Source organism: Cygnus olor, chromosome 3 (genome assembly GCF_009769625.2).
Source record: "Cygnus olor isolate bCygOlo1 chromosome 3, bCygOlo1.pri.v2, whole genome shotgun sequence".
Lineage (NCBI taxonomy): Eukaryota > Metazoa > Chordata > Aves > Anseriformes > Anatidae > Cygnus > Cygnus olor.
The window spans coordinates 77,342,377-77,349,973 of NC_049171.1; positions in this window are offsets into that span (position 1 = coordinate 77,342,377).

Sequence of the window (7,597 nt, forward strand, 5' to 3'; positions counted from 1 at the left end):
TAAATTCAGACAGGCTTGGTGCAGTGACTACTTCACTGCGGAGCCTGTTCCAGTGTGCGACCACCCTCTCGGTGAAGAACCTCTTCCTGATGTCCAGCCTAAACCTCCCCTGCCTCAGCTTAACACCGTTCCCATGGGTCCTGTTGCTGGTGATTGCGGAGAATAGGTCGCCCGCCTCTCCACTCCCCCTCGCGAGGAAGTTGTAGACTGCGATGAGGTCTCCCCTCAGCCTCCTCTTCTCCAGGCTGAACAGGCCAAGTGACCTCAGCCGCTCCTCGTATGTCTTCCCCTCTAGGCCCTTCACCATCTTCGTCGCCCTCCCCTGGACACTCTCCAACAGTTTCACGTCCTTTTTGTACTGTGGAGCCCAGAACTGCACACAGTACTCGAGGTGAGGCCGCACCAGCGCAGAGTAGAGCGGGACAATCACTTCCCTCGACCGACTAGCAATGCCGTGCTTGATGCATCCCAGGGTACAGTTGGCCCTCCTGGCTGCCAGGGCACACGGCTGGCTCATATTCAACTTGCTGTCAACCACAACCCCCAGATCCTTCTCTGCGCGGCTGCTCTCCACATCTCGTCGCCCAGCCTGTGCGTATAGCCAGGGTTGCCCCGTCCCAGGTGCAGGACCCGGCACTTGCTTTTGTTAAACTTCATGTGGTTGGTGATCGCCCAGCTCTCCAATCTGTCCAGATCTCTCTGCAAGGCCTTTCCACCCTCAGCCGAGTCTACAACTCCTCCAAGTTTGGTGTCGTCAGCAAATTTGCTCAAAACACCTTCTAGTCCTACATCCAAATCGTTTATAAAAACATTGAAGAGGACTGGCCCTAAAATGGAGCCTTGAGGGACCCCACTAGTGACCATCCGCCAGCCTGATGTGGCCCCATTTACCACAACCCTTTGAGCCCTGCCCGTCAGCCAATTGCTCTGATGCTGATCTGAGGTCAAATTTATTGTGAGAAGAAAATCTCTCAGTTACCTCATCCCTCTCCTTCAGCCCTTTGTCCCCTAAGATCCCCTCCCAGGGGCATCAGTCCTTCCCATCCTCATATCTTCTGTCCAAGATGAAGACACCAGGGGAGAGGCCACACTTCACCCTGCTCCTTACCAGCACCCTGAACTTCTTGCCAGGACAAGTGCCCGTGTCCCACGCAATATGAGTACCCACTCTTAGGGCAGCAGGCCGCGGGCTGGCCAGCCACCCATTATCCCTAGGACAGCTTGGCTGAAAGCCTGGCAGCCCTGTCTCTGCTCACCTCCAGCCCAGCACACTGCTTTGAAAGCGTACTGTTTTGCCTTAAGCGTCACTCTAGGTTTTACTCCGAATGTCTTCTGGGGCAAAAGATTCCATTAAGCAACTTCTAAATCGCAGCATTTATCAGCTCTGCTGCCTAATGGCTGTGAAACTTGGACCTCATTTTGGAGCAGAGATACAGGGATAAATGCCCTTGGCAGGTCAGTGTTTTACTGGGATGCCAATGAGTCAAAAAACATGTAGCTGCTCCGAAAATAGCATGCTGCAATTTTCCTTTAATGCTTGTCTCCAGAAAGAATGAGGGAATGAAAAAAAAAAATAGGGGGGGGTTGGAGAGGGGAGTTGTCTGTGTTTTTTGGATGGCTCAACATTTCAGTAACCAACCAGAGGTTTACACAGGGGCCTGCCCTCAGCCTTGACTTCCCTTCTTACCAAAAGTGGCAAGAGTGCCGGTGACCCTGAAGTCAAGCTGGCCATCTGCCTCCAGGGTTTGTGCTCTGAAGTCAAAGAGCCAGAGTGAAGGCAGCCTTTGAAAATTTCCCCTATCAGCCAGGCACAAAGTGTTTTGTAGGGATTGCTGTTGTTGCTGTGAAGTGCCAGCTGCTATGGAAAGGTGCAGCGGCACACAGCATCGTCACGAACGAGAGATAAGAAAGAAAGATGAGAGAAGAAGGAGCAAAGTTCAAATAGGAGTAGAAAATTCGCCACTTTGCTCCTCTCCACCATGACATTTCCCAGCTACACAAGCTGAAGCATTGGCTACAGTTAACTTGGTGGCAAAATTTATTTTGACTTGCAGGAAGCCTGGATTTTATTGCAGCTGTTTGTTATTAAAGGGCTGACTGGACATCCTGCTCTCCTTGCCACATTTTTCAGAGTTTGTATCTGCCAAGAAGGAAACTTCTGGTGTGTGCCTATAAGCCTATGTTTAAGAAGCTGCTCGGGCCTCTGCGTTGTACTGAACCCTTTGGCTTCCACTCTCACTTGGCTGCAGCTCAGTTCCTCTGGAGCAGAGAATGACGGCAAATACTTGTGGCCACTAATTAGAGCTTATTTTCACTACTCCATCCTGGATTCTGGAGAAACTGAGCTGCTGCTGGTGATCCAGAGCCCCTGGAGGAACCGAGCTCCTGCCCACCTAGGTGAGCTGCTGCCGGGCCTCGCAGCTGCCCCTGAGCCCTTCAGCAAAGCCCTTCACCCGCAGCCTGAGGCACGCTCAGCTGGCCCCACAAACTGCATCTGGCCAAAGTCACAGCAATCCTACAGGGCAATGAGAGGTTCTTGGCCTGCTGCCCTGCCAGCACAGGAGTGTTTTTTATTGTGTGTCCTCTGGTTTGTCTGCTCTGGCTCTCGTCTCACCAAGGGAATGGTCTTGTTGTCACTGACACTCGTGCAGTGTCTTATTAGGAATGGTCTTGCTGTCACTGACAGTCGTGCAGTGTCTTATTAGCAGGGTATCACGTGCTTGCTTTCCCTGAGGCACACCTGATGTTAAATTTCACACAGACCCCCATGTATTTCCTCACAGATCAAACCATTTTGAGTGCCGAGTTCTTGGTCAAGTTATACCACATCTATACCACCAGCCTGGCCCCAAGCTTTGGGTCAGCAGGCTAAATTTGATATCAGCTCATCTGATGGTGTCGAAGTCCTGCAAGGCAAGCTCCTGGCCACCGAGATATTACCAGTAACGTTTCAGGAGCACAGATGACTAAGAACAATCTTGGCAAAGAGCAACGTGTGCTCCTGTACAGTTTTTCCACCAGCCAGTTCAAATCCAGTCCTGGCTGGGAGCACGTGGAGCTTTTCATGTCTTGCACGAACAAAGAAGGAGCCCTGTAGCCCCTTGTCACTGACACAAGTGGCGCCACTCAGCAAGGGTTTGCTCCCCCCCAGCTCTCTGCATGGCAGGAACTTGCCCAAGCTCAGGACAGCAAGCCAGTGCCCAAAGAGTCACCGAGCCAGGTCCCTCAGGCCTACAGCTGTGCTCTGGTGACCAAGACCTGTCTCCCAGGCCCAGCACACCCTGGTCTAGGTCACTGCTAGCAGACAGCAGTCCATTTGGGTTATGTGGGCTCTTCTGGGCTTTAGGGGTTTTGGCACTGATGGATGGGGTGGGAACCGGGAACTGGCAAGGTGGGTCCTGGCTCGGTGCCCCCAGCCTCACGGACTGCATCCAGCAGTCGGTGACTGCACACACAGAGAACTTCAACTGGTATGAGAAAAATCGCAGTCTTGACTCCTTTCAACTGTAGAGATTCAGCTAAAATCTGCAACAGCAACAGCACCGAGTCCTTCCTAATTCCTTCCCAACTAGTCCTCCAGGGCATTTCTTTCTGCTAGAAATTCCATTAGCTTTTACTGTTAAGTTCACTGCAAGGCACTTCTGGTTTTAATTATATAGCCCTTATAATGCTTCCTCTGGCACTACCTCAGTATGGAAAAAATGAGCATAGGATGTAGACAGATAAAAAAAACAACAACTATTAATTCCAGCAATAACAATGCCAGATCATTATAGTTACAAACAGATTTGTCTCTATAACCCAGCGCAAACAGCTGGCTTTCAGTGTTTTTATAGGAATGTACTAAATATGACAAAAATGCCTTTATCTGGGGGAGCTAATTTTAGATACCATTTTTAGCCAGGCAGTGGAAACACTTAGGGAAGAAATGATGGAATCTCCAATTAAAAAAGCACATTGCATGATGCATTGCATCTATCCTTTCAGACATGCTCCCCTCACCGCGTCCATCTCGCGGGAGCCTCTGCACGTCCAGCAGCGTCTTTCCGTCCTCTCGTCACTGGAGTTCATCCCAGTTTCCATAAAGCCACCAGCCTCCAGACCCCCTGGCCACAGCCGTGCCCACCCCACCATCCTCCTTCTGTCCAGGCATGGGTAAAACCACGTTCGATCTCCTTGAAGCTCTTCACTGTGGGGAGGAAAGGCCTGTGCAGCACTGCAGCAGCAAGGCACTGGCCAGTGCGTGGCCTGCATACCCACAGCCTTCTGGGCACACGAGGAACAGGAGGAAGATATCAGAGTGGGGTTATTTTTCCCTCACAAACCCATACCACGCGTTTTTCCCAGCCCCAGCCCTTCCTGCCCATGACGAAGCAGCCTCCCGCGCTGGGCCTGGGGAGGCCGGGCCTCTTGCCTGCCTCAGGGGAGGTCCTTTCTCATCTGAGAAGGCTCCCAGTGGCTGGTTCGCCTCCAGGAGAGCAGGCGAGACGTGCACATGTATTCGCCATGCAAAGCAATGTAAACAGAGTAATTACAATCTAATTAAAGAGAGGAAAAGCGTGCGGCACATAAATAACTTGTAACTGGAGAGGTGCGGGAAAAGATTTTTGAGTTATGCAGAGCTCTGGTCTTCAAAAATTCATAGGCTCGAAGTTATTTCTGCCACGTTAAAATCCCTTTTGACTTCAACAGCCTCAGCACTCGCAACCAGATACCTACAAAATGTTCTCATTTCAAAACTGCTTCCCCAGCACCGATCTCCTTTTTGCTTAGCGTGGGTTTTTGTTCCTTGCGCAGTCCTTGCAAGAGGCAGCAGGACCCTGCACTGGTGGTGGTTGTGGGGACGGGGTGTTTGTAAGTCCTCAAGGGCACATTGTGTCGACTGGATTCAAACAGATATATACACATATATTTTTAAATTCAAGAAACTGGAGCTGAAAAATGCAAGCTCTTGCTAACAGAAATTGAAACCCTGAAGATCTGCCAGCATTTCCCCTTTTAGGGACGCCCTGAGGGCCAGCTCCATCCGTCGCACTGTTTTCCGAGCAGACTGTGGCACAGCCCACTCTTTGCTGGCCCTTTCGACAGCAGAACCTCCTCCAGTTCCGCAGCCATGGTGGAAGCCCTCCAGTGAGGGCTGTGGGGGCTGTGGGGGCATCACTGCCTGACGGCAAAATTAGTGTGACCTCAGATACCGCACACCACCTCGAGATGCCCTCATGAGATTTCCTGAGGGGATGCAGGTCCTGTGTCTATGTTGTCAGTGGCGTTGTTATCTTTTGAGGACTGGTGAGACAAAGGCCGTGGGGGCCTGTGCATCAGCTCAGTGCTTCAGTTTGTTACAGATAAAATAGCAACTTCCTTGCAAAAGTGATTGCAAATAGCAATGGTAAAGACTATGTGCTCATGCCACTTGTGGCATTTTTCTGCCTCAGCTAGACTCGCGGCTATGGTATTTCCTTTTACAAATTGCTCATGGTGCACAGCTCTTCACTGTTAAGAGACAAAGAAGACGCCCTTTCAACTTTTTGTACTGCATGAATGAAGCTGCAAGTTTCATAATTACAGGACATCTTTTTGTTCCAGCTTTGAAATTATTCTAAAGAGGTTTTCTACACTGAACTCTTTCAGATTTTCACTGGATATCAGAAACTACACTGAGACTCCTCTCTGGAGACTTTGAATGAAAGCCATTGACTGATCTTAATACCAAATGGCAATGCTCGCCCTAGGCTGAATGCCTGCACACAGCTCGAAGCATCATCTTAACCTCCTTAAAAGCAAAAAGCGTCAGCTGAAGTCACGTGGAAGCGATCTCATGGTGGAAAGTGCAAGGAATAGACATTTGTAAGGCACTTGAGATGATGGGAAAGACGCCTTTGTGAGCACTAGCTGGAAGCATGGGCTAGCTACGGAATAAATGTCCCCATGCTTTGACAGGCTTCATACTGGGTCCTGCACAGAAATGCCACAGTACTGCACAGAGACAGGAATTCAAATTCCTCAACAGATTCCTGCAAATTCCCCAAAATTCCTGCAAAATCCTGAACCATGGGAGAAGCTGGGCACACAGCAGATCTGATGCACAAAGCAACCTCAGAGCTTCAGCCCCAGGGCCAGATGTGGAGCTGGGGATGTCCTTCTGACATGCAGTTTTGCAGCCTCCCAGGCAGCCTGCAGGGCAGATCCCCTTGGGATCCAAGAGCCACACTTCCACCACTAAGCATCTGCTTGTGGCTGTCCTGTCCCAAGCTGGGCACGGATGCTGCAAAATCCCTATCCTCCCGACATCACTGGAAGCAACAGACTCCAACAAAGCCCCAGTTTCACCAGAGGGTTTGTCACACATGACAGAGCTTGGGGAGCTGGGTTTGTGCATCTCTCAGTGCCTGGCTCACCCTGGTGTGACAGGGAACAGGGGAAGGGCACCGTGTAGTGCCAACACAATCTCCAGCCACAGCACAGCTGGCACCTCCAATGTTAGCCCCGGGAGCACTGGAAGACCTCTTGAGTTGCAACATACCTTGATAAATTCTCTAAATCGAGGCTGCTTAGCCTAAAGCTGGCCTTCAAACAAGTGTTGAATTTTAAACTGAGTTTTGAGTGAAGCTGAGACTGCAGGCAATTGCTTTTGCAGAACAAACTTGGGCTTTTTTTTTTTTTTTTTTTTGTAGCCTGTTCCCAGCTAGTTTTAAAATCGGACAAGCCACATGTGGTGAGTCAAAAGTTGGCTGTCAGTCAGTGTAGGGACTGGCCACCTCCCTGCTGGGGGTTATTGCTGAAGACTTTTACACAGACTGGCCTACATGTATGTACAATAAATTTATATATATTATTTATGTCACAGATTTTTTTTTTTAATGTATATAAATGTAAGTTGATGTATATATTAATATGCATCTGAAATGGTGGTGTGCCACTTCTCTCCTTTGTGCATCTGAGCGATGCACAGGGGCAACAAGACTGCAGGGAGGAATATGGTTCTGCTTAGCGCAGAACTGCAGCATTATAAAACTAATGTTACATCTCCAGAAGTCTTTAAATCACTAATTCCCGCTCCTGTGGCCGCTTGGTGTTAATGTTTTTAAAGAGCTGGTTGTTAGTAATCAGGGAAACTACAAAATTAACAGCTCTGGAGACTTAATTGTCAGAACACTTTCAAACATTTATTAGGGAAGGAAATCCCTGCCTGTAAACAAAGCCAGCACAGGGTTATTTTATACTGGGAGCAGTAACAACACATCAAAGCATTCATGAGTCATGAGTTAAGGCCACTAAAATTATCAACATGGTCTGAACTTCAAAAAGTAATAAAATAGGGTTGATCTTTGTTTGTATTCTAGTTTCTGAACATTTAACCTGCTCAAATACCATTTTCTAGATTTTATCTGTTGCCATAAAAGCCAAACCTTACAGTAGAATTCTCACTTTCTCATACAACCTCTGGAGCTGAAGCTTTATGGAGAACACAAAATCTAGTGACACTGGCACTTGTCTGGTGCCTTCTGGGATGTCCTAGGTCCAGGTGTTGGGTGATAATGGCACCTTGCTGAAGAAATTTGCTCTAGTTTATCGAGGGAAATAAGGGACATTTGCC